Source organism: Anabrus simplex, chromosome 4 (assembly GCF_040414725.1).
Source record: "Anabrus simplex isolate iqAnaSimp1 chromosome 4, ASM4041472v1, whole genome shotgun sequence".
NCBI lineage: Eukaryota > Metazoa > Arthropoda > Insecta > Orthoptera > Tettigoniidae > Anabrus > Anabrus simplex.
In genome coordinates, this window is record NC_090268.1 from 268662950 (window position 1) to 268677305 (window position 14356).

Consider the following 14356-nt stretch of genomic DNA (forward strand, 5'->3'; position numbering starts at 1 on the left):
CTACCTTAAGGCCACGGCCGCTTCCTTCCTCCTTCCTTGTCTATCCCTTCCAATCTCCCCATTCCCCAGCAAGGCCTACACAAGACCCCTGTTCAGCATAGAAGGTGAGGCCGCCTGGGCGTGGTACTGGTCATTCACCCCAGTTGTATCCCCCGACCCAATGTCTCATGCTCCAGGACACTGCCCTTCAGGCGGTAGAGGTGGGATCCCTCGCTGAGTCCGAGGGAAAACCAACCCTGGAAGGTAAACAGATTAGGAAAACGAAGAATAAGCCTTCTATTAGAAATGCCCGGCGGCAATTCCATAGTAGACCGAGCTCGATAGCTGCAGTTGCTTAACTGCGGCCAGTATCCAGTATTCGGGAGATAGCAGGTTCGAACCCCACTGTCGGCGGCCCTGAAGATGATTTTCCGTGGTTTCCCATTTTCACACCAGGCAAATGCTGGGGCTGTACCTTAATTAAGGCCACGGCCGCTTCCTTCCCACTCCTAGCCCTTTCCTGTCCCATCGTCGCCATAAGACCTATTTGTGTCGGTGCGACGTAAAGCATCTAGCAAAAGAAATCCACAGTAGCTATTGTTCCTTCGAGCAATGTTCACGCATGGTTGCAACTACGGTTTTTGAAATCTGTCTCATTAATAACAATATGACTGAATACTTACAGCCTTTTCTTTCAGTGTCCACCGTCCTTTCATTGACCTGAAAAGTTTATGAATAAGCATAGACAACTCGCATTGTCTATTGTCAGAAATTCATCGTAGACTGTCGCAATAACAGCACGGAAATTTTGCGCTCATTTTTCATTTACTTATTAACTATTTCCTTTCATTTTGTCAGGTTGGATCACTGAGTAATACCATTGACGTCTTATAAATCACACACAACTACACAATACTTTATTCGCACGTATGTGCTGTTGCGTATCTTCGAGGTCACTGTAAGGATCCTGTGTACATTTCACACAGAGTACCCTAGACCGGTTTTCGAGTACAGCAAGTGGCCTGGCACGTGAGTCATCCTCGCCTACTTGCCAAGCCTTTAGGGGAAGTGCACAACAACATGTGTTGGCCTGCGATAAGAAACAGGTTCAACAAGCCCTAGACTCTGCTACTGTACTTCCACTACGCGTGGACAGAATGACGTAACCGGCATATCCTGCTACGGCCGTTCAAAACACATTAGGTCCTGAAATATTTGGCTCAGTTATGGACAAACTAATAGGACAAGCTAAAAAGTACATAGCATATATTGTGAGATGTCTTTTTCTTTGCCGACTAGCTTAATATCTGCACGTATACACCTAACACCCTGTATATATAGATAGATGATTTTCAAATAAATTAAAATGTAATATAATTAAATAAGGCATTGTCTTTAATGTGAAACCAGATATATATCAATCAAATTAAAGTTAAAAAATCATTCAAAATAGGCAATGGCAAATAAAAATATAGTCAATAGAGAAAGTTAGTTAACAACATGCATTACATACATACATTATAATTATAGACTCTTATGCCTTTCAGCGTTCAGTCTGCAAGCCACTGTGAATTTACTAGACGTCGCCACAATCCCCTATTTGCAAGCAATGCTGTGGCCTCATATAGTTCTATACTTCTTATCTTTAAATCGTTACAAACTGAGTCAAACCATCGTCGTCTTGGTCTACCTCTACTTCTCTTACCCTCCATAACAGAGTCCATTTTTCTCCTAGGTAATCTATCCTCCTCCATTCACCTCACATGACCCCACCACCGAAGCCGGTTTATGTGTACAGCTTCATCCATCGAGTTCATTCCTAACTTAGCCTTAATATCCTCATACGAGTACCCTCCTGCCACTGTTCCCACCTGTTTGTACCAGCAATAATTCTCGCTACTTTTATGTCTGTTACTTCTAAGTTACGAATAAGATATCCTGAGTCAACCTAGCTTTCGCTCCCGTAAAGCAAAGTTGGTCTGAAAACAAACCGATGTAAAGATAGTTTCGTCTGGGAGCTGACTTCCTTGTTACAGAATACTGCTGATCGCAACTGCGAACTTACTGCATTAGCTTTACTACACCTTGATTCAATCTCACTTACTATATTACCATCCTGGGAGAACACACAACCTAAATACTTGAAATTATCTGCCTGTTCTAGCTTTGTATCACCAATCTGACATTCAATTCTGTTGAATTTCTTATCAAATGGCATCAATTTAGTCTTCGAAAGGCTAATTTTCATACCATACTTATTGCACCTATTTTCAAGTTTTAAGATATTAGACTGCAGGCTTTCGGCACAATCTGCCATTAAGACCACGTCGTCAGCATAGGCCAGACTGCTTACTACATTTCCACCTAACTGAATCACTCCCTGCCATTTTATACCTTTCAGCAGATGATCCATGTGAACTACGAACAGCAAAGGTGAAATATTACAGCCTTGTCTAACACCCTGAACCAAGAACTCATTCTACCGTCAATTCTCACTGAAGCCCAATTATCAACATAAATGCCTTTGATTGATTTTAATAATCTACCTTTAATTCCATAGTCCCCCAGTATGGCGAACATCTTTTCCCTCGGTACCCTGTCATATGCTTTCTCTAGATCTACAAAACATAAACACAACTGCCTATTCCTCTCGTAGCATTTTTCAATTACCTGCCGCATACTGAAAATCTGATCCTGACAGCCCCTCTGTGGTCCGAAACCACTCTGCTTTTCATCCAACTTCCTCTCAACGACTGAATCGCACCCTCCCTTCCAAGATGCCAGTGAATACTTTGCCTGGTACACTAATCAATGAGATACCTCGTTCACTCGCACCGGTACCAGCAAAAATTAACCAAACTCGTTCTCCCGGCGGGAGGAGGGGGCTTAAATTTAGATGATGGACCCACCCACAGGGGGTACGATGATACTAATCACAGGCAACGCCCAGACCCATGATGTTCCTCACATAATTGTACGAGTCACAAGTAATCTCATGGTTCCATTTCATCACCCCCGTTGAGCACCCCTTATAGTCGCCTCTTACGACAGGCAGGGGTACCATGGGTGTTATCTTCGTCTGTGTATCCCACCCTCAAGAGATTGAAATGTAAGGCACGGAGCAGCAACCATAATGTGAAATTTCAACCTTGTATATTAAACGGTTTCTGAGAAATGCATATTTTTTTGGGGTATTAACCCGCCTTCAGCACTATTTTTTCTGAGCATTATCTTATTAGACATCTAAGACATACGGGAGCAATCATTGAGTAAAATTTCAACTTCTTTCCGGTGAACGGTTTCGGAGGAATGAATAGATTTGGTTCAGTGTTTTATATCCCTTCTCTTCCCTTAGGAATGGTATGCTTTGAAGCTCTAATTTACTCAGCACCTGCAGCGTAATAGAAATGTATCTGCAAAATTGTGTTTCTTTATGTCCAATAATTTTGCTTGGGCGTTGATTGAAACTCTCTCATGACATCACCTTTTACATATATAGATTTACACTTTCATACTCATTCAGCGTTAAATTTAGATGCAGAAAGAAAAATTTCCTCAGACCATGTAATTTGTATAATCGATTCAACTGGTATTTGAAAGTAACTTAAGTTGACAGGCATTCCACAGATTTCAACTCATGGAATTTCTAAACAATACTTTTCACACGATATCAAATTTATTCTCAAAAGGTACACTTAAATCGACGAGGAATTTGAATCAGTGGGTCATGATTCTCTATTTGTGGAAGCATCCACCTTGTTGAAAAGTTACCGGTATTTCGAAGTTATTTATTCAAGTTTGATGATGACGCTATTTGTATTTGCTGTAAAATCAAGCTATGCTTACAATTAAACAGCGCTCAAAATGCCAGATTACTTGGGATCTATTTCTTAAAGCTCGACCTCAATGCCGTTATCTCCAGACATATCCGTTTGCTATAAAAGGCGATTCCATAAATTACTTCAAATGTGCATATGAACGGCCCACTACATTCCAGTTACCTCATTGAGAACGCCGCAAATGCAACCACCGCATTCCCGTAGACATATTCCAGCAGTAATAGCCATACAGTTTAACAAATGAGGAACATAGCATTTTAACTGCGCTCTGAGAAATCGCTCTCCCATTATAACCCGTGCACTTATCACGTAGGTCGAATGGAATGCTAGCTATTCTACAGCCAATGTGACGTTAATATTCAGTTTGGGAAACACAGTACTTGAATCGCAGTTACAATCATATACTAAATTAAGGATGATTGGTTTATGATGATTCTTGTTTTTATAAGGGGCCTAACATGCAGCTCATCAGTCCCTGATGGTACGAGGTGAAATAAAATAAAATAACAGATTAAAATTTAAAATGTACACACTGACTAGGATTTCTTTTAAATATGAGGAAAATATTGATGATGATGATGATGATGATGATGATAGTAATACTTGTTGTTTAAAGGGGCCTACTATGTAGATCAACGGCCGCTAATGGTACGAGATGAAATGATATGTAGTAATAATCAAAATGTATCCACTGACTAGAATTTAAAAGATGAAGAAATGATTATGTATTTAAAATAAGCAGTGGATTTAATTAGCATTTATACCTAAAATCGTATATCTCTTTACGATTACGACGAATTTACCAGAGAAAATAGTCCATTATTATATATATATATATATATATATATATGTATTTTTATTTATTTTATGAAATACTTCCTCTCATGCAGAGGCTGCCTTGCGACAAAGTATACATTTACATTTATTTTTAGAAGATAAATAGATATACTGTACTTGATAAATGTTGAAGGTAACCTAATTGTAACAGTGATTTCTTAGAATTATCAGTGAGCCCCTTAAGGCTATGATGGCAATCTCCCGTAACGCTGTAACTGGCAGAGACATCTGTTTCCAGAAATTAGCGGCAATCATTGCTCCAATCATCAGACCTACTATGTCGATTTCCTCTATCTGGTATTTCTCCCTGTAGTAAGGAATTGTTGGTAATGATTTACTTTTTAATTCATTATATCCATCCATTTTATAAAATAAAATTTTGCCTGTAGCCCTACATTAATCAGAATTTAAAAATAATAATTTTGCATCGGTCATGTCCGCAGTAAGTAGGAAATGCCCTTTGTACTTTTCCGTCATCCCTGTCTGTCTGTCTGTCTGTCTGTCTGTCTGTACGCGCATCACGTGGAGAATAATAAACAGAAATTAATCAAAATCGGTACGTGAAGTCGGGGTATTAGGCACAACACTTTTGGCAGTAAATAATTGTACTCATGCTGAGTGGCATGGCAGTTAAGGGAATGGTCTAAAATGTAATTTTCAAATGGCTTCGGTATTCGTGATTCTTTAGAAAACTACCAATTAACTAAAGTAATAGACATACTATTTTCGATCATCTATGCCGTATACAGTTTTGACGTAAAAAGAGGTATTCTTAAATTTAGACTTATGAAGCCGAGCACTAACGTGACCTAGTCGTCTATGCAGTTCAATCGTTTTAACTGACAATGGTGGCAGTTGATGTTGATGCTTGTCGTTTAAAGGAGACTACAGTTACGTGATTGGCCCCTAATGGTACGAAATGAAACGAAATGTAACGACAATTTGTAAGTCCAAAACTCATCCACTGACCAAAATTCAAAATGTGATGATGAAAAATGAATGGATGAACATGAATTCAAAATAATCAGTGGATACAGCTCACAATATTCAAAATAGTCAAAAATAATTCTATAGACTAAATAGTCTAAATAATTAATTAATTAATTTATTTATTTATTTATTTATTGGTAACAAAAGGCCGCATGAGCCTCTGGCTCGTGATAGGGAAGATACAGTACATACTTTTCTTAAGGTGACACAATAATTACATTTCACATACAACAGCTTTTACAGTAGTGACAAGTACATTTTTGGATAACTGAGACATAGTTGTTATTTTATTAACATGTTAGCATCACAGTTTTTCAGACGAATATTCAGATATTGCATGGCTGTAAGATATTAAATATGAAAAATATATTAGTGTATCAATTAAAGTATGATATATAGAGGTTATATTAAGGTATCCGTTTTTAATAAACATTTAACCGATTTAGAGTTCTTTACAACAGGATGCAATACATTATATTCCCTAAACATTGATGCGTCTTTGCCTTTCACTCTATACCTTACTGCATTAGAATGATAGGGACATTTACTTAATGATCCTCTGGTTCCATATCTATAAATTTCAATAAAATGGGAGAAGTTAACAGTAGAGAGGTTAATTTCCTGTCTAGTTAATACACAAAGAATGATGGTGAAAATGCTATTTGTTTATGAAATAGCAGAATATTTGACTCTGAATAAATTTCATGTGACTGTTTGAGGAAGAGGAATCCATAAATGATTTTGATGGCTCTCTTTTGAAGGAATACCAAATTAATAACATAATCTTTCCTACAACTACCCCAAATAAAGCTTATGTACGTTAGATGTTGGTGACAGAAATTGCTGTATCTTAATTAATGCACTGACTACATTTAGAAAAAGAAGCGATGAAGCTAACGGACAGGGGGATTCTACAAAAATGGAGGGGTCAGTGTTCACTTTCGAGCCGGAATGGAGGTCCAGGATGATTTTCAGGTCATTTCATTATATACAGAGGAATCTTACTGGTCGTCTGACAAGACAAGAAACGGAAGGTAAATCTAACAATCCAAACCATAACTGAGAGTTAATACACACCATCCGTAGAAAATCTGACCTTCAACAAGTAGAATTCCAGATTTACATTTAATGAAGGTTATTCACCATTCACCCGAATGGATCCTTAATCGAACCAAATCGACTATCAGTTGTTTTGGATAGGTTGCGAAATTTTACCTGAAAGCATGGTGTTCATAACATATTAACAGCAATTGTTACAATCCAAAATAAAATTCCACCATATATTGTCATCTCGTGACACCCTTACGTTACAAAGGAATCCCGATACTGAAACATGCATCACACCAAACAGACGTTCAGAAGGAACCATCAACACTTGATCCGATGGGATCTTACGTTACATCGTTCTGAAGGAACAAAACTGCGCAATGCAGGGAAACGTTAATTCATTATACGTTTAGAAGAAACGCCAAACACTGAAGTTAAAGAAAAGTGATAAATCACTTGGAAATGTTCTTACTAAACCATCTTTCAGGTTATGAAACAGTTACGTCGTTAAATTCGTTCAACTACAAGTCCATAATATTAAACAAATAAAAGGAAATACAGTATTTCAAATTCTCTATAACTAAGACTACAATTACAAATCTGTCTACCTACACTTGTCCCATTAAACCAAACTACAGGTGATTGGTAGATCAATGTCTCACATAAATAATGTGAATAACGAAATGAAAATTAAATATATTAGTGAGCTGACGAATCGAAACCGCATTCGTAACGAAAATCCTACATAAATCAACTGTCAACACAGGGTATTGTCTTACTATACCAGACACCCGAACATTACATCTTAAAGTAAAGAAAGGAAAATAGAAAATGGAAGTTTATCGAACTTGAACACGCGCAGCTGAGCAGTAGTGGTCAGTCTCTATCAGCCAGGTTTCCGCGTGGGACAGCTACTACATTCATGCCGCTACTGATGCAACGCTATTACGGGAGCACCTTACGGCTAGTGAGAATTATGCCGAAACATGGTCTAAATATCACCAGCTAATAACTTTCGCGCTCGTATCCACTACTGCAATCACTAACATTGTTCAAAAATGCCTAACTTATGACTTGGATATGTACAGACGACGTCCTAATACTGTCGTTGAGTCAACGTTACAGTGTCTACCCATCCTTAAGTTACATTATACACGCGGCATCTTAAATCTATCGTTGATACAGGTTATGGTATCTACACATCATACATACTGCCAGGCGAAATCGAAACTTTAACACTCTGTCCGGATATTTAAATCTGATCCTCGTTAAAGCTCTAGCACATGAAGTGAAATTCGCTACAAAAATGAACTCGAACCTGGAAATATTACTGGGTCTATTTCCTACAGTAAAGAGTGAAATCGAAATTAACATGTCCGAATAGTTTAATCTCCTCAATACAATCTCAACACATGCAGTGAAGTTGGCTAAATAAAAATAAACTCAACTCTCCTTTGATATTACGTAATATCACTGAAAACAATAATCACTACCATCACGATATTCACGGCATAACTCTAGTGTGAGGCTTCAACTGACCTTCCATGTCAACACTCCAAACAGGTATCACGGTGAATTGTCCAGTGAAGTAACTCCCCATCGATCTATGCAAGCTAAACTCTCATTCTAATAAAATTCCGTTTTCACACCCACAATGTTTCGAGTCAGCGATATTTTCATCTCGTAAAGATACCGAATAGAATTCAATTTACAGTACAATAAATATTATATTGACCGTGTGTCAGAATGTATTTTGTTCGTGAGGTCGGCTATCATAAAAATGCACTTCGCTGGTATCAAATGGAACTGTCACTTAGACTTAACTGCCGTTACCAACGGTCTCACATAAAATAATATTTGGCGAAAATCAACTTGTACTTAAAATAGGCGTTAAAATTCGCTCACTTGGATTTGACAACCGTTACATTCATCAATCGCTCTGGATTGCTACATGACATCGCTCCTCTCGTACAGCCTGTCTCAGAAATATTACACCTCAAACTATACACCATGTCACAAAAATTCCTCTCCATCGAAATACAGGGCCTATTACTCTCGGCTTCCCGCTTATTTTACATCACTCATAAAATACAGGCTTACTCTGCCTTTAACATCTTCTCATATTTCATTTCCATTACAATCCATGTTCTTCTTGTTTGTAACTTTTTTAAATACAAGCGATCCCATGACCAAACAACTTTATAATGATCTCACAATTAACTTCTCGAAATTTTTCCGGACATCAGGAGCAAAATAGCATAACATGATTTTCGATATCACAAATACTCGGTGTCACAAATTTCCTAAAAAAGCCTAACTTTATCATACTTCACTTTATTTCGATATAGACGGAAAATCTCGTTTGTCATTAATCCTGAACGCATAATTTACCATCTTCTTAAATTATATCCTTACGTGATTATTATTATTATTATTATTATTGGATACGTTTGACTTTATCACACTCATAACGGTTATTATCGTTATCAATATTGTAACTTTTACAGGCCCGAACCTTATTTCATTGATTTCCATTGCAATATATAACCAGTTTTAATTTTTTAAAGAAATGGAAACACGTTTTCAAGTCACGCGCGCTGACATAAATAACAAACAATTCGCCTCCACATTAGAATAACGACAAGACATAATCCTCGTCGTCACAATACTTAAATTTTACACACCCCACACATTCATGGCGATCTTATGATTCATTATTTAATTAATTTAAAGGGACAATCATTTACATTACTAACTACAAAACATGATATTTAAATTACACAGACCTGTAATCGCGTCGTTGGCGTGGCGTTATCTCGGCGTCATCTTACGCCAGCCACCTCGGGACTTAGCCTCTCATAATTCCAGGACATATTCTTCGCTTAAATACTACCTTATAAATACACCGATTCTGCACTCATCTTGAAGCAACATACATTAATTTATTTATATGATACTTTTCAAAAAAATATTATGTACACAATTACATCAATTGAACCGCCCTGCTTCGTGTCGAGAACCCAACTAATATAGTTTGCGGAAATATCCAATTCCTTCCTCTTCAGGTGTTTCACAGGTGTGACTGACCGTGAGACAAAAGCATATCTCCGTCAGATTACAACAGTCCTCCCTTACTGATTACCAAAAAACATCGTTCGCAATAATTCACAAGATCTATCTATGAATCTACTGTCACCCTACGCATACTTTCAGGAATCCTACAATTATTTAACTTATAATTTTCTTCCCGACCGTGATGGATATCGTTAATATAATGTTTCGATATCTAATTGGTCTCCGTTCACCATTTACCACTTGGTAATATATTCATCCCTCCAGCCAACTGGCTTTAGATATTCTACCAGTCTATTTTGCCCACTTTAAGCCTTCTTTTTAACGTCGCCTGACGCAGATTCACCCTCTAGGACAATTGAATGATGACATTTATGCATTTTCTAGGGACGCTCGGTTTGGCGTTATCTACTGTGGTGCAATCATTCTATTTGATGCCCTCTGGACTGATTTTTTCGAGACTCACTCCAGAGATTCCACCTATTTTTCCAATCATGACGTGTTTGCTGATTTTCCCTGTTTCTTTAACGGGCGTGATTAATTCATTTCGTGCACGAGGGTTCTCGCGCATTTTGACTGTATGTCCTTAACCGAGCTCGATAGCTGCAGTCGCTTATGTGCGGCCAGTATTCGGGAGATAGTGGGTTCGAACCCCACTGCTGACAACCCTGAGGATGGTTTTGCCATTTTCAGACCAGGCAAATGCTGGGGCTGTACCTTAATTAAGGCCACGGCTACTTCCTTCCCGCTCCCAGCCTCTTCCGCTCCCATCGTCGCCATCAGACCTATCTGTGTCAGTGCGACGTAAAGCAACTTGTAAAAAAATGCATGTCCTTGACACGTGTGTTCCTTTCGGCCAAGATTGATGCCAACTTCTCCCCGAGCCTAATTAAGTACATTTCCACCTTGTGGACTTAAGCTTTATAAAAATTTTCTCAAAATTCTCAATTATGTCTTTTTTTGTTAATCCTTCTTCTTCTCCTTATTTTTCTACCGCTTTTCCAACACCTTTTGAGTCTCGGGTGCGAACTGTGTCACACATGTGGATTTGTCGCTGTTTTTGGCCGGATGCTTTTCCTGACGCCAACCCTATGTGGAGGGATGTAATCACTATTGCGTGTTTCTGTTGTGATGGGTAGTATAGTGTGTTGTGTGAATATGAAGAGGAAACTGTTGGGACAAACACTAATATCCAGTCCCCGGGGCAGAAGATATAATCAGAGGCTATTAAAATTCCCGACCCGGCCGGGAATCGAACCCCTCTAAACCGAAAGCCTCAACGCTGAGCATTTAGCCAATGAGACAGACGACTTATTTCTTTGTTAATGACAGTGCCGAAATCTCCCGCAATGAGGGTTATGATCCAGAATTTCATTATTAATTACCTGAGGTCTACCGAAATGTTCTGACCTCATTCGATGTTTGGTGGGCTGCTTCCCGCTGTGAGTTGTCATGGCACAGAACGCGAGATGAGCTTGTTAATAAAATATGGATGCACTCCTCCTTGTAGTTGAAATTTTAGCAAGGTAGAATTGTGTGTTCATTATCATTCACAAATTCGCAGCATAGATCAACAGGGTTTGCTGGCGCCTTCGCTGTAAAGACGGCACACCAGATTCAGCGAACAGGCTAGCTATGGGGTATGTATTGGAATGTTCCCGTTGCCAACGTAACTCCGCTGTGGTCGATGCTATTAGGTCTCATAACAACGCTTTCGCTTCCTGATCCATAAGCTGCACTACCATAGTGTATTCTAGATAAAATATGTGCCCTATTAAATCATCGGAGCACCGTACATTCTGCACGCCATGTAGAAACTCCAAAATATTCAGCTTCTTAGCGCACTTGACATCTGTGACACGAGGGACTCCCACGATAATTTACTACCTTAAAGTAGCCCAATAAATCGGTACGTATTAACTACAGGAAGAGCGACTCCTTATGTCGCCTTTTACGGTAGGCAGGGTTTGATAATGATGATGATGATGATGATGATGATGCTGCTTCTCTAAAGGGGCCTTACATCTAGGTCATCGGCCCATAATGGTACGAAATGTGACGAAATGTAATGACAATTTAAAAGTCCAAAATTCACTCAAAACGTGATGATAAAGATGAAAGGTTAAATATGAATTTAAATTAATCGGCGGAGCCAACTCATATTATCGAAGATTAAAAGTAATTCCAAAATCGACCCACTGTCTAGAATTCAAAAAGATGACGATGAACAATGATTATGAACTTAAGACAATCAGGGGATCCGACCCGCAATGCCCCACCTTCCCTGAAACTATATTGAAAAGTTAGTATTACTGACCGAGGGACTGCTTACAAAGCACAATTCAGAATCGGTGAATCTTATTGCCCAAAGGAACCCAAAATATGTGACAACGGCCCCTCATAATGGTACTCATCGCTATTAAAGTTCAATCATGGTATTCTCAAGTTGCAGCACTAATCAAAAGTAGCGTAGACTCACGGTGTTCCAAACGTTATGGTAGGCCTACTACTCACAAGTAGTTTAGTCTCACAGGTAGCGCAGACCTATGGTGTTTCTCACATAATGGTGCCACACGTAAGCAACGTAAACCCCTGGTGTTCCTTACATAGGTGTACTAATCACAGGGACTCGTACTATCCCGTGGTGTTCCTTACATAGTTGGTATTAATCACAGGCAACGCGACCCACAGTGTCGCTCATATAGTGCTACTAATCACAGGCAACGCCCAGACCAGTGGTGTTTGTCACAATGGAACTAATCACAGGCAATGTAAGACCGTGGTTTTCCGCATATAGTGGTACTAATCACGGGCACTGTAAACCCATAGTGATCCACCCACTATTGCTACTAATCACAACCTATTGTGTACCAAACATAGTGGTACTACTCGCAAGTAAAGGCGACGCATGGTTTATGGTTTTCCTCGGGAATTGATACTAAACACAAGTAGTTTCATCTTTCTAATTCAATCATCCCTTGGTCGCCCCTTTTAGTAGCCTCTTACGACAGGCAGAGGATACCATGTGTGTATTCTTCATCTGCATCCCCCACCCACAGGGTGTACAGGCAGGGTTTACCGCTTGATGTATTCAAAACATCCAATCCACAGGGTGTGAAATTCATCGTTCGAAAATCACAATCCATTTCGGGCCTAGGTCGCCCCTTTTCGTCACCTCTTGCGGGAGGCGGGGATACATTGTATGTATTCTTCGATATCGGTCCCCATCCACATGGATTCTAGAGAATGTACCACTGCGTAACCGTTCTATATGAACACTAATCAGAAGGAAAATGGAAGTTGCACAACATTTCGAAGAATGAAGGCATCGGCAAAAGAAGGGGTAGGACGACGAAGGACTTGTCAACGAGACTTTCTAGGACCCGCAAACCTACCGTTGTGGTCGGAAAGATAAGATTTGACCAAGGCTGGTCGGATAGGAAAGATGAAAGAGAGGAGCCTGCCACATGAATGTGAAAGAAATGCAAGACGCAGATAAGGGACCAAAGGTAGTCAACCCACGCTCCCATCAAGAGAGGCCTGGGTTACCCTTTAGTCGCATTACAGGAGAGGCTAGAGATTATAATTGTGGTTTAAAATGGCCTAAACTCTAGGTTATCCGGCCCTGAAAATGTAAGAGTAACCGGAGATGTATTTTGCCGCCCCCACCCACTGGAATATAAGACCACCAAGGTCAACCCACTGAAGGTTTGCTTTTTGTTTGCTCGATCCCATCCTAAAGAAATACTGTTACATTTTGACAGTATCTCGTATATGAAGATACTTACTAAAACTTTGCAGGTACATTGTGACCATATTCTCCTACATTTGTTCCTGTTGTCGCAGTGATGTAAAATATTCGCGTTTCAAACTCTTTGACCCTCGGGAGTCATAACCCTGATGAAGGCGGATGCACCACGGACAAGTATTACGCAAGCACATTAGTAGTCGATTAGGGCCCGTTCTCATTGCGTGCCCATAGCTCGGGTAACCCCAATAGGTCGTTCGGTCACGCCCTCTATAATACGTATGTCAGCGATATTAATACACTGAGTCTAATAGCTGCAGCATCTTCATTATCCTTGAAGAACTGGATTTCAAAAGTAAACGTCATGTGTCGTAAAGCTAACAGAGGGCCATGCATTTAATATATCATTACGGTTTTTACTTTCTGCGTGGGCTTGTGATGGGCTGCTTCAGTCTTAAGAAATAAGTAACTTAACCATTCACCATTCTGTCGTAACATGACTCGACAAATTTTACAAACTCGGAGTACGTAACTCTTACAGGGAAACATTTGCTAATGAGCCACACGATGGAAATCAGAGTTTTACGCTATGACAGTATAATTTGTTACCGGCAGCCGATGTATTCTGTTCGCTTTTCTGGTATTAGGTCATACCTGTGGGCAATGCTGTCAGAAGACTACGTTACTGTTACCTAGTAAATCTCTTAGGATCTCCGCATTAATTTTGATCGCGGTTAAGATTAAGAAAAGGAATAATACACAAGCAACTTGGCTGCGCGGTGCGGGCCGAGTAGCAGTTAACTTCCACTCAGGAGATTATAGGTTAAAAACCCACCTCAGCAGC